The sequence below is a fragment of the Choloepus didactylus genome, chromosome X, assembly GCF_015220235.1.
Source record: "Choloepus didactylus isolate mChoDid1 chromosome X, mChoDid1.pri, whole genome shotgun sequence".
NCBI classification, from domain to species: Eukaryota; Metazoa; Chordata; class Mammalia; order Pilosa; family Megalonychidae; genus Choloepus; species Choloepus didactylus.
The window spans coordinates 97,574,116-97,595,689 of record NC_051334.1 but is presented as its reverse complement, the minus strand read 5'-3'; the positions used below and the strand labels follow the sequence as shown (position 1 = coordinate 97,595,689).

The window sequence follows — 21,574 nt, the reverse complement described above, 5'->3', positions numbered from 1 at the left end:
TTCATTCCAGTCATGCAAGGATGGTTCAACGTAAGAAAATCAATGCATTACAACACATTAACAAATCAAAAGAGAAAAATCAAAAGATCATTTCAATAGATGCTGAAAAAGCTTTCAACAAAATCCAACATCCCTTTAGGCTAAAAACAATTCAAAAGGTAGGAATTGAAGGAAACTTCTTAAATATGATAAGGAGCATATATGAAAAACCCACAGCCAGCATAGTACTCAATGATGAGAGACTGAAAGCCTTCCCTCTAAGATCAGGAACAAAACAAGGATGCCCACTGTCACCACTGTTATTCATCATTCTGCTAGAAGTGCTAGCCAGGGAAATCTGGCAAGACAAAGAAATAAAAGGGATCCAAATTGGAAAGGAAGAAGCAAAACTGTCATTATTTGCAGATGATATGATCTTATATCTGGAAAAGGCTGAGAAATTGATGATACAGCTACTAGAGCTATTAAATTTAGCAAAGTAGTGGGATACAAGATTGATGCACATATGTCAGTAATGTTTCTGTATGTTAGAAATGAACAAAGTGAAGAGACGCTCAAGAAAAAAAGATACCATTTTCAATAGCAACTAAAAAAAAATCAAGTACCTAGGAATAAACTTAACCAAAGATGTAAGACATATAAAAAGAAAACAACATAACTCTACTAAAAGAAATAGAAATGGAACTTAAAAGATGGAAAAATATTCCATGTTCATGGATAGGAAGGCTAAATGTCATTAAGATGTCAATTGTATCCGAACTCATCTACAGATTCATTGCAATCTCAATCAAAATTCCAACAACCTACTTTGCAGACCTGGAGAAGCTAGTTATAAAATTTATTTGGAAAGGGAAGATGCCTCAAATTGCTAAAAACACTCTAAAAAGAAAAACGAAGTGGGAGGACTTACACTCCCTGACTTTGAAGCTTATTATAAAGCCACAGTTGTCAAAACAGCATGGTATTGGTACAAATATAGATATATTGATCAATGGAGTTGAATTGTGAATTCAGAGATAGACCCCCAGATCTATGGCTGACTGATCTTTGATAAGGCCCCCAAAGCCACTGAACTGGGACATAACAGTCTTTTCAACAAATGGGCCTGGGAGAGTTGGATATCCATATCCAAAAGAGTGAAAGAGGACTACTATCACACACCCTACACAAAAATTAACTCAAAGTGGTTCAAATACCTCAATATAAAAGACAGTACCATAAAACTCCTAGAAGATAATGTAGGGAGACATCTTCAAGACCTTGTATTAGGAGCTCACTTCCTAGACCTTACATGCAAAGCACAAGCAACAAAGGAAACAATAGATAAATGGGAACTCCTGAAGCTTAGAAGTTTAACCTGACCCATTTCATGGTATTTGCTTGAGCAGCCAAAGGAACTAAAACACTATCTGATCCTTTACAGAAAAAGTTCTTCAATCCTTGTATTGTAACACTAAATCTGGCTCAGTCCTTAACTTTACCTCATACTACTGGCATTCTATAAAACAATAGCAGCAGCAGCAGAGGAAGCAAACTGAGGAAATACTTCTGTGGACCCCATTATAATCAAGATAAAAAAAGGATTTGCTTAAAGTAAAGTGACAGAAAACTCAGGAAGAAGCAGCCATGCCATTTGTTGTAAATTTGATTTTTTATTCATGTTTTTCTCATTCAATTCAACAAATAGTTTTTTTTTTTTACTAGAAATATTTGGTTCTTTTTAATCATCTATTGATGGTATAATAAAATAAATTTAAGTGGCACCTAATTTAAACATTTAAAATAGTTCATTGAAGGATAATCTACAACACAACATGTCAAGCCTAATTATCAAAACAACACCTCTGTTTTTCAAGAAAGGAGAAATAAAGGCATGATCAAAATTATGACCAACAATATGGGTTCATTTTGATGCTTACAGATGATTTTGTAGGCATATTGGCAGGCACAATGTTGAAAGAGCATCCATTAGATTTAGGAATAATGGTAAGATAAAAAAGGAAAGATATCCATTTCAGAGTTAATGTCTGAAATTAAAGATTATCCACCAAATATCACAACAGATCTTTTAATGACTTATTTTTTAACATTAAGGTTGCTTTGGGGACCACTTTTCCTCTTTTAACATTTAATTAAATGCTCAATTTATTAATTAACTTAGGGAGAAATAAGTTCTGTATTCTGTATAAATTAAAGGACCCTTGAATATCCCCCTCTCCCAATAGCTCGATTTTGCAATGGTCTCAGCAGAAAACAAACAGTTTACAATTTGAACAGAATTTATAGCATTACAAAAGTTTACAGAACCCCTGTCATTTCATTTTTCTAACAGTAAAGATTACAATGACAAGACTGAATGATCAAAATGTAAAAATACTTGTGCAAAACAGCATTAATTGTTCTTACTAATAGGGGTAAAACCTAATATACAATGACAATAATGAAGAAAAACTACATTGAAAATAATTCTACTTTAGATTTCAAATGACAGGAATTATACTATTACTAAACATTAAAAGAAAATGTGGCACCATGAGCAGCAGGAGCAACAAATGATTTGGCAATTATGCCAGCTAAGGAATGCTGACACCAGAACATGCCAAAGTTTATTTCTGCAACAGCCATCCATCATAAAGGACTGGAAACAACTGTGGGGCTTAAAACTCACTTCAATGTTTTTATTCTTGAATTTGCAGATCATAAATGAAATGTTTAAGAAAGTCTCATTTTTCCCCCTCTCAAGGAGTGTTTCTTGTGTCACTGGAAATCCTTAGAAGAGTTGAATCATAGACTCTCTGGATTTACCTACACCAATCCATTTCACTGGAATTTGAAGCTCTTCTTCAATAAATTGAACATAATTCTGTGCATTAACAGGGAGTTCTTTAAATGTCCTTGCATTTGATATGTCTGTATTCCATCCTGGAAGAGTCTTATATTGAACTTCAACTTTATTTAAGACTTCTTGGTTTGCTGGAAAATAAGGTATGATTTCTCCATCTAACTTATAAGCAACTCCAACTTTTATTTCCGTAAACATATCCAAAATATCCAGTTTGGTAAGTGCCAATGCAGTAAATCCATTGATCATGTGAGCATATTTGACCAAAACAAGGTCCAACCAGCCATATCTTCTTTTCCTTCCAGTAGTTACACCAAACTCTACCCCTTGTTTGTAATAATTCTCCAATTTCATTGTCTTGTTCTGTAGGAAAGGCACTGATACCAACTCTAGTTGTATAAGCTTTCACAACTCAATACACTTCTCCCACATTTTGAGGGGGCATACCCAGACCAGTACAAACGCCTCCAACAGTATAATTTGAAGAGGTTACAAAAGGATAAGTCCCAAAGTCAATATCTAGCAGTGCTGCATTTGCACCTTCTACTAAGATTTTCTTTGGTGGTCCATGTAGGGCCTCATATAGGAAATAAACTCCATCTTTTACCATTGGTTTAATCCTTTCCATATAACCCTTGAGTTTTTGTAATTCACCTTCAATATCTATTTCCAAAGTCAGGTATATAGATTTGTATTGGTTAGCCAGAACTTTGAACCTGTCAGAGAAGCCTTCAAAGCCAGAAATAAGATCGCACATCCTTAGTCCACTCCGAGCAGCTTTGGAAGAATAAACTGGGCCAATGCCCTTTTTTGTGGTACCCAAATTTTTTCCTGCTTGTTCTTGTCTCTGTTGTTCCTGGATACCATCGGCTACTTGATGAAAATCAAATACAATATGAGCTCTGTCAGATATGATAAGCCTTTTTTCCCAGCCTTCTAGACCTTTTCCTTTTTGAATATTTTTCTCTGCTTCCTCAAACAATCCAGGTAGATGAATTACCACACCATTTCCAATGAATGCAGTAACATTTGGGTTAATTATTCCACTGGGTAAAAGATGAAAGTCATATTCTACAGAATCAACAACTGTATGGCCAGCATTATTTCCTCCCTGGCAGCGGCAAACGATGTCGGCGTCCTGCGCCAAGAGATCCACCACCTTCCTTTTGCCTTCATCACCCCACTGCGCGCCGAGCACCACCGTCACTCGGTTCCCTCCCGGTCGCGCCCTGGGGAGGCCACAATTGCCGTTGGGAAGGGAAGATGCCGCCGGGTTGGTTTCGGCGAACGTCATGGCTCCGGTGACGCGCGGAGAGCCCGAAGAAGACGGCGAGGAAAAGTGTACGGACTGAACTGCTCTGCGGCCACAGAGCAAGCCACATGCGGAGGAAGACGGAGCCAGATGCCGACCCCGCCCCCGCCCGGACTACCACCCTTCAGCCAGGCCCCGCCCCGCTCTCCGCCACAGCCGACTCGATGGGCTGCCCCGCGCAGGCCTTGGCAGCACCGCCCGGAGGAACGGACCTGGTGGCAGCAACCGCCGCCACCCGGGACCCGAGGCCACGCCCCTTCCGCAGCCCGGCGCGCCGTTCAAGTGCGGACCCCGGGAGCGGAAGGGGCAGAGAGCAACAAATAGTTTTTAAAAACATCTGTTCTCTGCCTAATACTTTTCTGAGTATAGTGGGTATATGTGAAAAAGAATATGACATAGACCTTGATGCTAAGAAGCTTCTAATCTAGTTAAGGAAAGAAAACGGACACACCTGGAACAATTAGAGAATAAGAAAATGTTTAATCAGGTATCAAAATGTTTGATATAGGGATGAGTGCCAACAGTACTCAGTAATGATGGGAGTCTAAACAGATATGACATGGAATTAATTTAATGAAAGTAGTCTGATGACACTTTGATAAAAATATAAAAATAATCCCAGACTGCTGTTAACCAATCCATTTTCAGAAATGAAAAAGATTGGACTCATCTCTCAGCTGAGAACCATCAGTGGTCTGATCCTACCTGTCACTGAACATGGTTTAGACCTGGGCTTCTGAACCTCAGCCCTATTCAAATTTTAGGTCAGATAGTTTTTTTTTTTTTTTTTTTCTATATTGAGAAAAGTTCTAGCCTATGCATTGCAGGATATTTAGCAGCATCCCTGGCCTGTATCCACTAGATGCCGGTATGGTCCCTTCACCCACCCACTTGTAATAGCCAAAAATGTCTCTAGACATTGCCAACTGTCCCCTGGGGACAAAACCATCCCTTTGGGGCAAAACCATCCCTTTTTAAGAAATACTGATTTAGGCCAACTCAGTGTAGATTGAGATGTTGCAGTCTATACAAGAATATAATAAGCATATGTGATTTTTCTCCTTAAGTAGAGCCCCTAAGCTCTAGGCAAATATCCAGAGGAAAGGAGAATAAAATTATCTTGCAGTCCTTTTATAATCTTATTAGTCAATTTTTGGTTCATAATCTGGAGCTATTTAAAGATCATTTAAGGAGCAAAACAGTTTAAAATATTTTGGGATTTGAATCAATGAACTAATTCTTGGGGGTCATTAAAGCAAAGTGTCTGGCACATAGGAAATGGTAAGTAGCCTTTAAAAAGCAAATTTTTGAGTAGCATGTAACATCACTAATTAGAAAAATATTTGAAAAATACTGTAAAAAAGAAAATAAAACACACACTTTCAGTTACATAAATAAATATATGCCCCATTCTCCACTGTTGAATTCCACCCGTAGGTTTAACCATTGTCAAGTTTGCTGCATATCTTCCCTTGTTTCCTATGCTTATATGGACAACTACAGGCATACCTCTTTTTATTGTAGTTCTTAGTTATTGGGTTTTTTCTTTTTTACAAATTGAAGGTTTGTGGTTACGCTGCATCGAGCAAGTCTGTAGGCTCCATTTCTCCAATAGCATGTGCTCATTTCATGAATCTTTGGCAGTTTGGTGATTCTTGCAATATTTCAAACTTTTCCATTGTTATATCTGTTATGGTGACCTGTGACCAGTGATTTTTGATGTTAATATTGTAATTGTCTTTGGGCATCACAAACCACACCCACACAAGATGGTGAACTTAACTGATAAATGTTGTATGTGTTCTGACTGCTCAATGACCCACTGTTCCCCTGTTTCTCTCTTCTTGGGTCTCCCTATTTCCTGAGACACAATGATATTGAAATTATGCCAAATAATAACCCAACAATGACCAAAGTTCAAGTGGAAGAAAGAGTTACATGTTTCTCACTTTAAATCAAAAGCTAGAAACTATTAAGCTTAGTGGGGAAGTCATGTTGAGATAGGCCAAAAGCCAGGCAGGTCTTTTGCTCCAAACAGATATCCATGTTGTGAATGCAAAGGAAGAGTTCTTTAAGGAAATTAAAAGTGCTCCTTCAGTGAACACTTGAATGATAAGAAAGCAAAACAGCCTTGTTGCTGATATGGAGAAAGTTTCAAGAGTCTGGATAAAGGATCAAACCAGCCACAATATTTGCTTAAGCCAAAGGCTAATCTAGAGCAAGGTGCTAATTCTCTTCAATTTTATGAAGGCTGAGAGAGGTTAGGAAGCTGCAGAAGAAAAGTTTGAAGCTAGCAGAGTTGGGTTCATGATGTTTAAGGAAATAAATCATCTCCATAACATAAAAGTGCAAGGTGAAGCAGCAAGTGCTAATGTAGAAGCTGCAAGTTATCCAGAAGATCTAGCTATGATAATTGATGATAGCGGCTCCAAGAAACAACAAATTTTCAGTGCAGAATAAACAGCCTTGGATTGGAAAAAGATGCCATCTAGGACTTCATAGCTAGAGAGAAGAAGACAATGCCTGTCTTCAAAGCTTCAAAGGACAGGCTGAGTCTCTTCTTAGTGGCTAATGCAGCTGGTGACTTTAAGTTGAAGCCAGTGCTCACTTATCATTCTGAAAATCCTAGGGCTCTTAAGAATTATGCTGCATCTACTCTGCTAGTGCTCTATAAATGGAACAAAGCCTGGATGATAGCACATTTGTTTACAACATGGTTTCCTGAATAATTTAAGTCCACTGTGGAGACCTACTGCTCAGAAAAAAAAATTCCTTTCAAAATGTGACTGCTCATTGACTATGTACCTGATCATGCAAGAGCCCTGATGTGGCTATACAATGAGATTGATGTTGTTTTCATGCCTTCTAACACAACCAATCTCTGCCCATGAATCAAGGAGTCATTTTGCCTTTCAAGCCTCATTGTTTAAAAAATACATTCTGTAAAGCTACAGCTGCCATAGACAGTGAATCCTCTGATGGACCTGGGCAAAGCCAATTGAAAACCTTTTGGAAAGGATTGTCCATTCAAAATGCCATTAAGAATATTTATGATTCATGGGAGGAGGTCAAGATATCAACATGAACAGGAGTTTAGAAGAAGTTGATTCTAACCCTTATGGATGACTTTGAGGGGTTCAAAACTTCAGTGGAGGAAGTAACTGCCAATGAGTTCAAAATAGCAAGAGAAGTAGAATTAGAAGTGAAGCCTGAAGATGTGACTGAATTGCTGCAATCTCATGATAAAATTTTAATGGATGAGGAGTTGCTTCTTATGGCTGAGCAAAGAAAGTGACTTCTTGAGATGGAATCTATGCCTAGTGAAGATGCTGTGAACATTGTCAAAATGACAACAAAGGATTTATGATATTACATAAACTTGATAAGCAGCCACAGAGTTTGAAAGGATTAACTCTAATTTTGAAAGAAATTCTCTGGTGAATAAAATCTTATCAAACAGCATTGCATGATACAGAGAAGTCTTTTGTGAAAAGAATAGTCAATTGATGCAAGGAACGTCATTGTTGTCTTATTTTAAGAAATTTCCAGAGCCACCCCAGCCTCCAGGAACCACTACCCTGATCAGTCAGCAGCCATGAACTTTGAGAGAAGATCCTCCATCAGTGAAAAGATTACTAGTCATTAAACATTCAGATTATGTTTAGCATTTTTTAGCCATAAGATATTTTTTTCACAAAATATGTACATTGTTTTTTTTAGACATTATGCTATTGCACACTGAATAGATTACAGTATAATGTAAAAATAACTTTTACATGCACTGGGAAACCAAAAATTCATGTGACTCACTTTATTGAGATGGTCTGGAACTGAACCCATTATATCTCCAAGGTATGGCTGTAATATATATGTGTACATATATACATACTTTATAAAGCATTAAAATTGCTGAACAGTACCCAAATATATGGATGCATGTGACATAATTTATTTAACTATTTTTCTATTGTTTATGTCATCACTTCAAAATTTACTTCTTTACTTATTTAAGAAATATAATTTCATATTGAGAAAAATTGCAAAACAAGAACAGGAAAAATATTAACTTAAACCCCACTGGCTATTAGCAATATTTTCTTATTTTTATTTTCTCCTACTTTTTTTCAGTTCACACAATTTCAATAATATACAAGTTCAGTCTTCTTGTTTTTGTGCATTTGTAGATATTTTATTATATTATGAGCAAACTTATAGTCATCATTTTAAAAACAACTGTCTCAGCTTAAAGAATCCAATACCATGAAAGAATCACGTCATTTTCAGGAAATTAGGGGTTGAATACACTGAAATTGCAAGTGAAATATTGCATGTATAATGTGTACAGCTGTCTTTATCTAGGATGGCAGTCTATAGTTTCTCAGTGTCTCAAAGGAGACTGTGAACATTTTCCAGTGCAGAGCAGATTAGCCAAAAGCTTGTGTACCAAAAGTTTGAGAACTGCTATTTAAATGGAATTTTTATAAGCTGTGGAGTTCTGGATGGTAAAATTCTCACAGAGACATATGTCATTTTCTGAGTCACTTATAAATGATTATAAAGACAGTTCTCCCCATAGTTAATAGTTTATGTTGTCATAGAGTTGATAAATAAATTGCATGATTATGTGCGTATGTTTTTTTTTTTTTTTTCCTTGAGGAGAGAGTGTTGCATGGGATAAACAGCATGGTGGTGAGATAATCCATCATTTTGAAGCCTGTTCTCTGGTGATAGATGGATAGATTGGTAAAGTAACTCAATAATTTTCATTTTTTCCAGGTTATTCACAGATTATTGAACATTGTCATTAATAAACCAGTGGAATGCTTTGTGTCCTTGCCTACATTATTCCTCATGTAAAGACTTTTAATTTAAGAATAACCTTTTATTAAAATGTACATTATATGTAAGTTTATAGTATTGGAACATTTATTGTGACTCTCATGAATATATTAGAATTCCGTTGGCATCGCAAATTAAACATTTTGACTTCCTATGTTAGTAATAGCCCCCTTCAATGCCAAGTAATTCAAATACTTGATTCACCTCATAGGTAGGTACAAAAACCCATCCAATCCAGTTTTCTCCCCAGGTTACATATGTGTACTACCCCAGATTGAAAAATAATTCTAATAATTTTTATTAGTATGACAGGTGTCTCCTTATAAAGCAAGGCTGATCTTTGAATTAAGACCAGTGTTTGGAGCTGAAATATTTGTTTTATTGAAATGAAAGGTGACACTTTATTATTGCACAATCTAACATAGAAAATTCTTAAATATCTTTCAAAATATTTTTTTCTTTTTTTCACATTTTAATGCAATTTTTTAAGATATTCATGCAACAAATAATCCATCCAAAGTATAAAATCAATGGCTCTTGGTATCATCTTATAGTTGTGCGTTCATCACCATAAGAAATTTTAACATATTTTCATTACTCTAAGAAAAAAAAAAAAATAAAAAGAACACCCAAAATATCCCATATTCCTTATCCTGCCTCACTATTTATTTATTTATTTTCTTTATCAAAATAATTCTTGACCCATATCTTTGGGATCAAAATAATATTATGCAGGTATAATAGAAATTTGTGAAGTGTGTTTATTTGCAAGCAAAATTAAAGATAATTTCTTTAGGAAAAAAAAAGGAAGCCAAATTGGAAAGGTTAAAGGCTTTCCTTGCTGGAAACTAAAAGTCTATGCTAAATAGCTAGGTTTCCATGTTTTCTCTACTACTATTTAACTTTAACTTTTTTTTTCCAGATTAATTCAGACAGGTGATTGTATAAAATTGTAGCAATGCTATTCATTTCCAGTCATCAGTTTACCTTCTACTTTGGTAGGGAATGCTCAAAATTGAGTCTTTTTAGATAAAATTTCTTGTCATGTTTCATGAAAATTATTAGGTTTCCCATTTGTTATAAAATCATCAGTCTCAGAATTGGAATTTGGTTGTGTTTTAGTTTCCTAGGCTGCTCAAACAAATACCATGAAATGGGTTGGGTTAAACAATGAGAATTTATTCATTTATGGTTTTGAGGCCAGGAAAATGTGCAAATCAAGGCATCATCAGTGTGATGCATTCTTTCTGAAGACCCTCTGCCAAAGATTCTTGGCTCCTCTGTCACAGTGGCAAGGTACATGGTGGCATCCATTGTTCTCTCCAGTTTCTTCTGTTTTTTGTTGATTTCACCTTCCTTCCATGGCATTCTCTTTCTGTCTGAATTTAATTCTCGTATATAGAACTACAGTAGTAAGATTAGACCCTAGACCCATCCAGATTTAAGTGGGACACACCTTAACTCAAGTAACCTCATCAAAATATCCTACTTACAACGGGTTTACGACCACAGGAATGGATTAGATTTAAGAACATGTTTTTCTGGGGTACATACAGCTTCAAATCACCCCAGAATAATTAAAGTTCTATCATGTTATTACTTGCATGAAGTTGAATATGTCATTTAACTTCCTAGAACTTCAGCTGTTCATATATACCTCCCTGGGCCACTTTGAGTCTCAAATGTGATTATACAAGAGAAAATTCTTTGAAAATTGATCAGAACCATTGTGAAGTATCATTAAAAGTTGTATGATTTCAATCAGTATTTAGAATGAAGGCTTTTTATACTTATCAATACATTAATTTATACAGCCTTATCTAGTTTATATAAACTAGAGCTTCTGTTTTGGAATTTAATGATGTAATTAAATTACCTGAAAATTTATTTCTGTTGAAGGTTATTATTTGCTGTAGCAAAGTTAGTCATCTATCTTACCTATAGTGCTGAGCATATAGCCTTCTACAAAATGGGTACTCTATAATTTTCCCCCTTACTATTGAATTTGGCATATTTTACTCATACACTGTTAACTGTTTAGAACTTTGGCTGGCACATAGTAAGTGATTAATAAAATGGGTACTCTTTTTATTGAATTAGAAATTACCATGCATAGAAATTAAATATTAAAAAACAGAACCTGTATTTTACTTTCATGCACTTGAGAAATAATTTGTAAAAGTTAACTCTTGGGGCTGAAATAACTAATATGGCTTTTCACCTTTCCTCCTCCTTGCTTTTCTTTCCCTCCATGCCTCATCTCCTCCCCTTTCCCCAAATTAGGCAATACATTCTCATTTGCCTAATATGATAAAATGATACAAAAGTTTTGGGGAAAAATAAAACTATCAGTGTTAAAACCTAACTGATATTGATTCAGTTTTCAGTCATAAAAATTTGAATGCCTTTACTTTATATTCTTCTGTAAACAGAGTTTGCTGAACAAATGAGTTGGACACACAGTAAGGTATATTTACCCTACTACTATAGAACCAGTTTCAGCCAGTTTTGAAATTGCCATAGCAATCTTTATTGTACTCAATGTACTATAAGGCAACACTTTAGAACCATAAGTTGGTATTATTATATTCCCTAATGAGATTGGTAGCCCTAAATTATTTCAAATAAGTTATATTTTATACAGGTGTACATGTATGTGTTTGTAATCAACCATATCTTTCAAACATTTTGCTTTCACATCTGGAGTTTTTAAAAAGAAAAATATAACCCTCAAAATGGCTCTTTTCCTTAAGTAAATCTCTTTTGACACAATTACAATCCAACAATACTCTTTCTTGAACCTACAGTTTTTATACCCTATGGAAGCTCGTTCCTTATGGAAATTTCTAATCATAGACCCATGGACCCATATTATTAGATCTTTTTGAAGAGGGAATAAGCTCTAAACTTCTTTTGAATAATAAACATTTATTGAATGAATAATGAATTTTGTTGCTAATTTTGTTTTAACTTACATTATAACTTATATAAAGTAGCATAGTGTGGTGATTAGGAGCACAGACTCTGGAAACAGACTTCCTGGGTTTGAATCCTGGCTTTGCACCACTTTTCTACTGAGTAACCTCTCTATATTTCAGTTTCCTAATTTGTGGAAAGGGAATAATAAGAGTACCTACCTCATTAACTTCCATAATAAAAATTAAAGATTAATAAAGTTAATATTTGCAAATATTAATATTTTCAAAGTACTTAGAACAGTACTTGACACATAATAAGCAATATATAAGCCACTGGTATATAAAATAAAATAATTCCCAAGTTGTGTTAAGTTGTCAATATATGAATTCAAGTTTTTGGATATAATAAAGTAGACAAAAATGCCTAATGGATTAAGGATTAAGCTTCTGACTGGAGTGTTTCTACCATGTCCTTTCATGATGTTTCAAGATCTCCATTTTAACTTTAACTGTCAGCCTGTATTTGTTATATGACAGAGGGGTGTGTATCCAGATCATAGCTTCTACTCTCTCAAATCTAGTACAGCATCTGCTCTCCTTCCTGAAAACAGCTTTTTGCTTGTCCTTTTTCTTCATAAGTTCAGACCTCAGACCTCACTCTTTTCTCTTGTATTGTGGTACTAGTGTGTTATAATGTCATCTTTCAAGAAAAGACATAAAGACCAGCAAACTAAGGCAGTTTCTGTATGGAACAGGTAAATCAAGTGTGAATTAGAAGCATTTGGCCACCTGTTTTTACACTTTAACTTAATGTAATAAAAAAAGGTGTAATTAAAAAATGAGACTTCAATACCTATCCCCAGTGTAGTTTCTGTTTTATGAGAGATCTAATAATATCACAACTCACATGATAAAAGAAATATTGTTTTCTTTCTGATTTCTTGTGTAGAAAATAACTTTCTTTGAACTTGTATATTTAGGAAATGGTGTTTCTAAAGCTCCAATAAACATATTGCTTATTTATAGTCACAACAATTTGGATAGGACAAATATTTCTCCTGTTCAATTTAGCCATTCTTTATGGAGATGATTTTAGTCACAGAAATTTACTAATACAATTGGCCTGATCATTGCATTCCCAGGAATATAGCCAGAGTTTTTAAAGTCTTTGGCATACATACAGAGGCTATAGACTTTGCATAGTTCCTTTGGTAAAGCTACCTTGTTTTGTTTTGTTTTGTTTTTCTTCATTTTCACAGACTTGAGTCACATTGGTTCTCAGAATATCAAGGTTACAAACCACCACATTATTCAACTAAGCATGAAATTCATAATAGAGCTGTAATTCATCTAAGAGAAATGGTTTTTATTAATCTTGTTAAGGGAAAGTTGGCTTATTAACAACCAATATGTATGTTTTCCTTGTGTCTTAAGTTAAAAGGAAAATGTAATTTTAGATGTCTTGCTAGGAATCAAAAAATAGCATCTAAGATATATGAACTGTAGTCCTCTGTGGTTCTAAATTGTTTCATATCTTTAGTTCCATAAAGCAAATTGAAAAGATGTATTTTGGGCAGTGCATTTGTTAAGTAATCATAGTATTCTGTTTACTCTTTGCTATTTTCTTTCCTAACTTGTTGCTGCACAATTTCTGGTTATACCTCAGAACAAGTTGACCATTTTTCTTCTCCCAAAAGAAAATAGTTTTCATTTTTCTGCTTGTAAAAATAATGCATGCTTATTAAAAAGAATTTCAACAGTACATAAGGTGTGAAGAACATAAACATGAAATTGATGAGATAATTCTTATTATCAGAAAAAATCAGGTAAAATTACTTCCATAGGTTCAACATTGTTACTCAGACCATACTGTTATTTACTTAATATACCAGCCTTAATTTATGCAGAGAGCCAGACTACTAATACATTAAAACCAGAACATTTCTTCTAGATCGATGTGACAAATATTTTTTAAACAAATTGTTTGAAATTCTAAAGCTTTTCCCCCTACCATGGTTTCCAGTGTTGCATATATGTTTTGCCTTTGTGAATATTTACAGGCAAAGAAAATAACTCTCATCTCACCACACACACACACACAAAAAAAATACCTGATAACTTGAATTTCCTTACCATGATAAAAAGAGTTACAAGAGATAAGAACAGGTCCATATACAGGGGAAATTAAATTATGTGAAAGGATTATACACTCTCTTTAAGTGTTAATAATAATGTTCCAGTGAGGACTAGGAAAAAGAGTAGAATTCAGAGCTCAAGTTATCAAAGTTGAGTCATTTTTGCCCTAAAATACAGGAATAGAAAACAGTTGAATGTTTATATGCTTATGTGCTACTTTTAGCAAGAGTTTTTGTGACTATTAAATTAGAATCTAGGAGTTTCAGTGAAATCAACCTTTTCTGCCTTAGAGTTTCTTTAAAAGAAACTTATACAAGAAATATAAAAAGGATCTTAGTCCCTTCATAATTAGAGGCTCACTTTAATTATACTTGCGTTGGCTCTGATTTCACTTTCTCCTATCCACTAAATATATCCCTTTTTGAAACAGATCTCTTCCTTGATTAAAGATTGAACCCCCTACACCTGTCATTGAAAAATGTACTATTGGACACAGTGGGACCTAGTAAGAGTGGGATGGTTCATTGCATCTGTTACCACCAATATGTTTGTGACTTTCTAACATTCTTTGCTAGTCATATGCATTTTGTCCATATTAGTACTGCAATGTGTGCATACATATGTGTTTACACACATGCATATGCACATGCATATACACTCACTGAAGGCATGTTAGATGTGGATAACAGTTATCATGTGTTGGGGATTGAATCATGTACCCCACAAAAGGCATGTTCAGATCTCATCGCCTGGTCTTGTGGGTGTGGACCCATTATACATGGGATCTCTTGACGATGTTACTTCAATTAAGATGTGCCCAACTGAATCAGATTGCACTTTAATCCAGATTAATCCAGATCACTGGAGTCCTTTATAAGCAGAATAAAATTCAGACAGAGAGACAATTAGTCACAGGGAGCAGCCAGAAGCTGGAAGTCAACAGAAACCAGAAGAGAAAGAAGATGCTACCATGTGCATTGCCAAGTGATGGAAAAGCCAAAGACCAAGGATTGCCAGCAGCCAGCCCCAGAATGCCAGAGTCTTCAGGGAGAATTCATTGCCTTGCTGACAACTTGATTTTATTTCATTTTATTTTTTAATATGCACTTTTATTGAGATATGTTCATACACCCTACAAGCCATCCAAAGTATGCAACCACTGGCTCATAGTATGATCACATAGTTGTGCACACATCCCCATGATGAATTTTAGAATATTTTTATTACTCTAGAAAAGAAATAAAAAAGAAAACCCAAATCCTCCCATACCCCTTATCACCCCATATTATTGACCCATGGTATTGGTGTGGTACATTTGTTACTGCTGATGAAAGAATATTAAAATATTACTGTTAACTATAGTCCATAGTTTGCAATCGGTACTATTTTTCCCGTATACCACTTGTGCTGGTTTGGATATACTATTTCCCCCAGAAAAGCCATGTTCTTTAATGCAGTGTTGTGGGGGCAGACTTATTTGTCTTGATTAAGATGGGACTTTTTGATTAGATTGTATCCATGTGGATGTGACTCACCCAAATGTAGGTGAGACATTTTGATTAGAGATATCCATGGAGGTATGGCCCTGTCCATTCAGGGCGGATCTTAATTAGATCATTGGAGTCCTTTAAGAAAAGCCAGAGCCAATAGAGTTGCTTAGAAATGCTCGGAGATGCAGACAGAAGGAAGTTTGGAGACGCTAAGCTAAGAGATGAAGCCCAGAGTTTTCACTAGAGAAGTTAAGAGAGGATGCCCAGATGCTTAGAAATGCCCTGGGAGAAAGAAGCAAGGACACACAGGAGCTGAGAGAGAGGCACTAAGACAAGCCCAGAAATATTTTGGAGCAAGCCATTTTGAAATATAAATTGGGAGCAAAGGACCAGCAGGTGCCAGCCATGTGCCTTCCCAGCTGACAAAAGTGGTCTGGATGCCATCGGCTGTACTTCAGTGAAGGTATCTTCTTGTTGATGCCTTAGTTTGGACACTTATGGTCTTTGAAATATAAATTTGTAACCTAATAAATCTGCTTTATAAAAGCCAATCCATTTCTGGTGTTTTGCATAATGGTAGCTTTAGCAAAGTGGAACACCCCTCTGTTATTAACTCCTTGTGGTAGTGTCATACATTTGTTCTATTTCATCAAAGAACTTTTTTTATATTTGTACAGTTAATCATAGACATTGTCTACCACAAAATTCACTGTGTTATACATTCCCATGTTTTAACCTCCAACTTCCCTTCTGGTGACATACATGACTCTAAACTTCCCCTTTCCACCACATTCACACACCATTCAGTACTGCTAATTATTCTCACAGTAACATGACACCTTGATTTTAAACATCTCATAGCCTAAAAATCATGAGCCAATAATTCCCATTGTTTAAACCATCCCATTGTATGGTACTGTTTTGGCAGCTAGGAAACTTAAACACTGATATTCTTACTAAAGGCCTAAAACTGATATTTTATTACATGAAAAGTTAGGGGAATATTGACTATAAACTTGAATTCTCTTTTCTATTATATCCAAAATTATAATAAATTGAGATTTTATTTTATTAAATAAGTATATAGAATGCTTTATACTAACTCTTCTGTAGGTGCTAGGGATGGATATATTGTTGAAAACAGAAAAAGTCTGATTGCAGGGGACACTGAGTGATGTTGGGCAGAGAGCTTGTAGACAAACAACACAATTTAGGAGACTGATATATGCTGTGAAGAAAATAAAACTGATTTGGCACAGAGTAACTATTGGCAGAGAGTGGGGATGGAAGTGCCCTTTTAGATAGGTTGATAGTCAGGGAAGGCCACTCCAAAGGGTAGTGTTTGAGTGCAGTGATGGCAGAATATGATGGTAAGGAATAAGCTTTTGAAGATTTGAGGGAAGAACTTTCTAGAGAGAGAGAGTTTTAAGTGTCTGAGCTCTGAGGTGGGATCTTTTGACATACAGAAAGGTTATTGTGAATGGAACAAAGTTAGTTAATAAGGTCTGGGGTTTGTGACACTGCCCCAATTGAAGCCCTCAGTGAACTGCATTGCTATACTTCAGGCTTTTCTTATATTCAAACCTTATAAATGTGATTTCTGAGTTTGAGGATTACTTTTTTACCTCTGTGGTAAATTATGCATTATATTTAATTTGTTTTAATGGTTTGATGCTGTTATATGATTCAGCAGCTTTGAGGACAGAACCTCAGTAAATGCTGAAGGTCTAGAGAACTTTAAAAATAATGAAATGAAGCATTTAATCCAGGATGCAAAATGCTGTAAGGTAGAGAGGAGCTAAGATGGCAGCATAGAGAGGAGTGGAAGACTGTTAGTTCCCCCTTGGAACAATTCATAAATGACCAAAAAACTAGTAAATAACCTGGAATAACTGTGGGGAGACAAATGTGACTGTCCACTCATTATCCACCAACCTGAATTGGGAGGAATGTCTGAGACCACAGCATAAAATCTGTAAGTAAAACTGCGGACCTGCACTGAGAGCTGAGAGCTGAGAGCCCCTCCCTCATGGAAGCCTCATGGTGCTAGAGAGCAGCACTCTTTCAGCCAGCTCCAACTGGGGTTTTAATGTTAACTGCTCAATACAGACAGTAAATCCTCAACAAGCAGACAGAGGCTTTTGGTGACAACTGACCTTGGGAGAGTTGGGGACATATCTGTCTCTGGATGGGGAGCCCAGAGGATCAGGTGCTATCTCTGGCTGATGGGTGAACCTGGGAGCTTTTCTGTCCCTTTCTCTCTCTGTGGAGAAAACCTCAGCCATTTTCAGCCTGCAGTGCTTTGCAGTAAAGACAGCCTCAGCCATTTTAAAATCAAAACAATTTGATCAGCAGAGTCAGAGAAACCAAGAACATATTGATATGCAAATGACCTCTCTGGAGGGGGCATAGATTCCCAAGAGGAAAGAGAGGGGCCCAGCTCTACTGCCCACCTTTCTGGAACCAGACCCCAAAGCCTGGGGGAGGAGAGCTGCAAGTCAAAGCCTCTTACACAGGCAGTGACAGGCTGACAGGTGCACCTGCTGGGCAGAAAAGCACAGATGTATCAATCCTCTAAGTAAGACCATCAGGGAAACCAGATACTGAATATTACCTCCTTCTGTGACCTGAGCTTGTTCTCATCTGGGAAAACCAGATTGGGGTGGCCTAGGGGGTCAGATGCCTAGACAACAGAAAACTACAACCTACACTAAGAAAAATGAAGCTATGGCCCAGTCAAAGGAACAAATGTACACTTCAACTGAGATACAGGAATTTAAACAACTACTGCTAAATCAATTAAAAAAGTTTAGAGAATCTTTCACAAAAGAGGTAGAAGCTGTAAAGAAAACACTGGGCATACATAAGGCAGAAATCAAAAGTTCAAAAAACAACTAGTAGAATCTATGGAAATGAAAGGCACAACACAAGAGATGAAAGACACAATGGAAACATACAACAGCAGATCTCAAGAGGCAGAAGAAAGCTCTCAAGAACTGGAGAACAAAACACCTGAAAGCCTACATGCAAAGGAGCAGATGGAGAAAAGAATGAAAAAAATATGAGCAATGTCTCTGGAAACTTAAAGATGAAACAAAGTACAAGAATGTACATATCATTGGTGTCCCAGAAGGAGAAGAGAAAGGAAAAGGGGCAGAGGCAATAATAGAGGAAATAATCAATGAAAATTTCCCATCTCTTATGAAAGATATAAAATTACAGATCCAAGAAGTGCAGCATACCCCAAACAGAATAGATCTGAATAGGCCTATGTCAAGACACTTAATAATCAGATTATGAAATGTCAAAGACAAAGAGAGAATCCTGAAAGCAGCAAGAGAAAAGCAATCCATCACATACAAAGGAAGCTTAATAAGACTATGTGTGGATCTCTCAGCAGAAACCATGGAGGCAAGAAGGAAGTGGTGTGATATATTTAAGATACTGAAAGAGAAAAACCACCAACAAAGAATCCTATATCCAGCAATGCTGTCCTTCAAATATGAGGACAAACAGACAATGAGAGACTTTGTGAACAAGACACCCACCCTACAGGAAATACTAAAGGGAGCACTACAGAGTGATAGGAGAAGACAGGAGTGTGTGGTTTGGAACACAATTTTGGGAGATGGTAGCACAGCAATGTAAGTACACTGAACAAAGATAAGTATGAATACAGTTGAGAGAGGAAGGTTGGGAGCATGTGAGACACCAGAAGAAAGGAGGAAAGATAAAGACTGGGACTGTGTAACTTGGTGAAATTGAGAGTATTCAACAATTGTGATAAAATGTACAAATATGTTCTTTTATGAGGGAGAACAAGCAAATGTCAACCTTGCAAGGTGTTAAAAATGGGGAGGCATTGGGGGAGGTATGCAATCAATGTAAACTAGAGACTAACTTACAGAATCATTGTATTATGCTTCCTTTAATGTAGCAAAGGCGATATACCAAGGTAAATGCAGATAAGAGGGGGGAATAGGGGAGGCATGTTGGACACTTGGCATTGGTGGTGGTGTCTGACTCTTTACTTTGATTTGGGGTTATTTTCCTTTGGCTACTTCCTAGCTGTCATTTTTTTTTTCCTCTTTCTTTTGCCTCTCTACCTTCTTTGACTCTCCCTCCTACCTTGTGGAAGAAATGTAGATGCCCTTATATAGATAGTGGTGAAGGTGGTGAACACATAAATATGTGACCATACAGAGAACCATCAATTGTTTACTTAAGATGGAATGTATAGTGTGTTAACAAAACCATCTTAAAAAAAATGGGTCGATGACAAAACCTCAAGGGTAATACACTGAGTGAAATAAGCCAGACACATAAGGACAAATATTGCAGGGTCTCACTGATAAGAACTAATTATAATATGTAAACTCATAGACATGAAATATAAGGTATGAAGATATAGGATGAGACTTAAGAATGGGGAGTGGTTGCTTAGTATGAGCAGAATGTTCAACTAGGATGAACTTAAATGTTTGGAAATGAACAGAGGCTTTGGTAGCAAGATGTGAGAATAACTAACAGTGCTGAATGGCACGTGAATGAGGTGGAAAGGGGAAGCTCAGAGTCATATATGTCACCGGAAGGAAAGTTGGAGGTCAAAAGATGGGAATGTATAAAACTGAATCCTATGGTGGGCAATGTCCATGATTAACTACAAATATTAGAAAACTCTTCCATGAACCAGAAAAAATGTATGACAGTAGAACTAGAAATTAACAATAGAGGGGCATATAGGGATGAAATATATACCTACTGCAAACTGAATCAAACAGTTGGTAGTATTTCAACATTCTTTCATAAACAGTAACAAACGTACTATACCAACACTATGAGTCAACAATTGAGGGTGGTTGATTAGGGATATGGGAGGATTCGAGTTTCCTTTTCTTTCCTTTTTTTTTTTCTTTTTACATCTTTCACTTTATTTCTTGTCTGGAGTGATGAAAGTTTCTAAAAATTGAACAATAATTAAGTGCGGTGAAGGATGCACAGCTGTATGAGGGTACCAGGGGCAAATGATTGTACTCTTTGGAACTCTGGATAGTTGTATGGTATCTGAACAATCCCAATAAAAATTAAAAAAAAAATGCTTTAAGGTAAGGAGATGGAAAAAGAGAAAGGCACCAAAGCCCAAAGAACTCTGCTCACAAAAATTAAACCACTCTGACCTAAGGTGCTGGTGAGTGAACTAGGAGCAGGAGCCTCTTCAGGGGTGTCTAGCTCTGAAGCCATCTGCCCATTTCAGTGCTGACCCAGTCACAGGAGATGTGGTCACACCTGCCCCAGAGGGGAGGGGAGGGGGGCTTTTCCCAGGCAGAGAATGCTGCTGTCTTAAGCTTCTAGGCATAGAGTGTACAGTTCAAAGAGGATCCATTTATAACATATCTGACAATCAAATATCAATATTTACCTAGAAACTGAGACTTCCCTTGTTTCTCATTTTAACTACTCAAATATTCGTTATTCCTGATATCAGGAAAGTGGGGGAGAAAGAATGGAAATTGAAGGTAGAGATAAAGGAAGAAGTATAGAAAGAAAAAGAGACTAAATATGAAGAGATGAAGTTGGGGTTTCTTGGGGAACAAGGTACAGCTACAGTGGAGCTGTATGTCATTACATAGAAATTTAGCCATTTCATCCACACGCAGTAAATTTTGTTCTGCTGTCTTCTCACAGGACTCTCCAGTCAGTCATGCTGAGTGGTCCTGGTGAAGTCCTGCACTTAACTCAGTAGAAAAACCCTTAGTAAACAGTCTGATGGTTACAAACATGAGACAGGTTTCCTTGTTCAGATTATTGCTATGCAAATGCAAGATGGTGAATTTCCCCCCACCTCTTCTGTCCTGTCCAGGCAGGTAACGAATTCTCTGGAGTTGCCTACAGCATAATGATATAAGGTATAACTTATCCCCTTTTCTATTTAAAAGCTGGCAATGCCAGACCATGAGTCTGACTAATTCAGAAGTGTCCCAGGGTGCAAGTCATCCAGTAGTGTCCAACTAAGGAGACATCAGGTGGGGACAACCCC

At 36.4% G+C, this 21,574-nt stretch overlaps 2 pseudogenes; one reads left to right on the top strand and one right to left on the bottom strand.

The window, feature by feature from the left end:
- LOC119522268 overlaps nucleotides 1-21,574 on the top strand; it is a 234,257-nt pseudogene that overhangs the window by 39,499 nt on the left and 173,184 nt on the right.
- On the bottom strand, nucleotides 2,687-4,151 carry LOC119523453 (annotated as a pseudogene).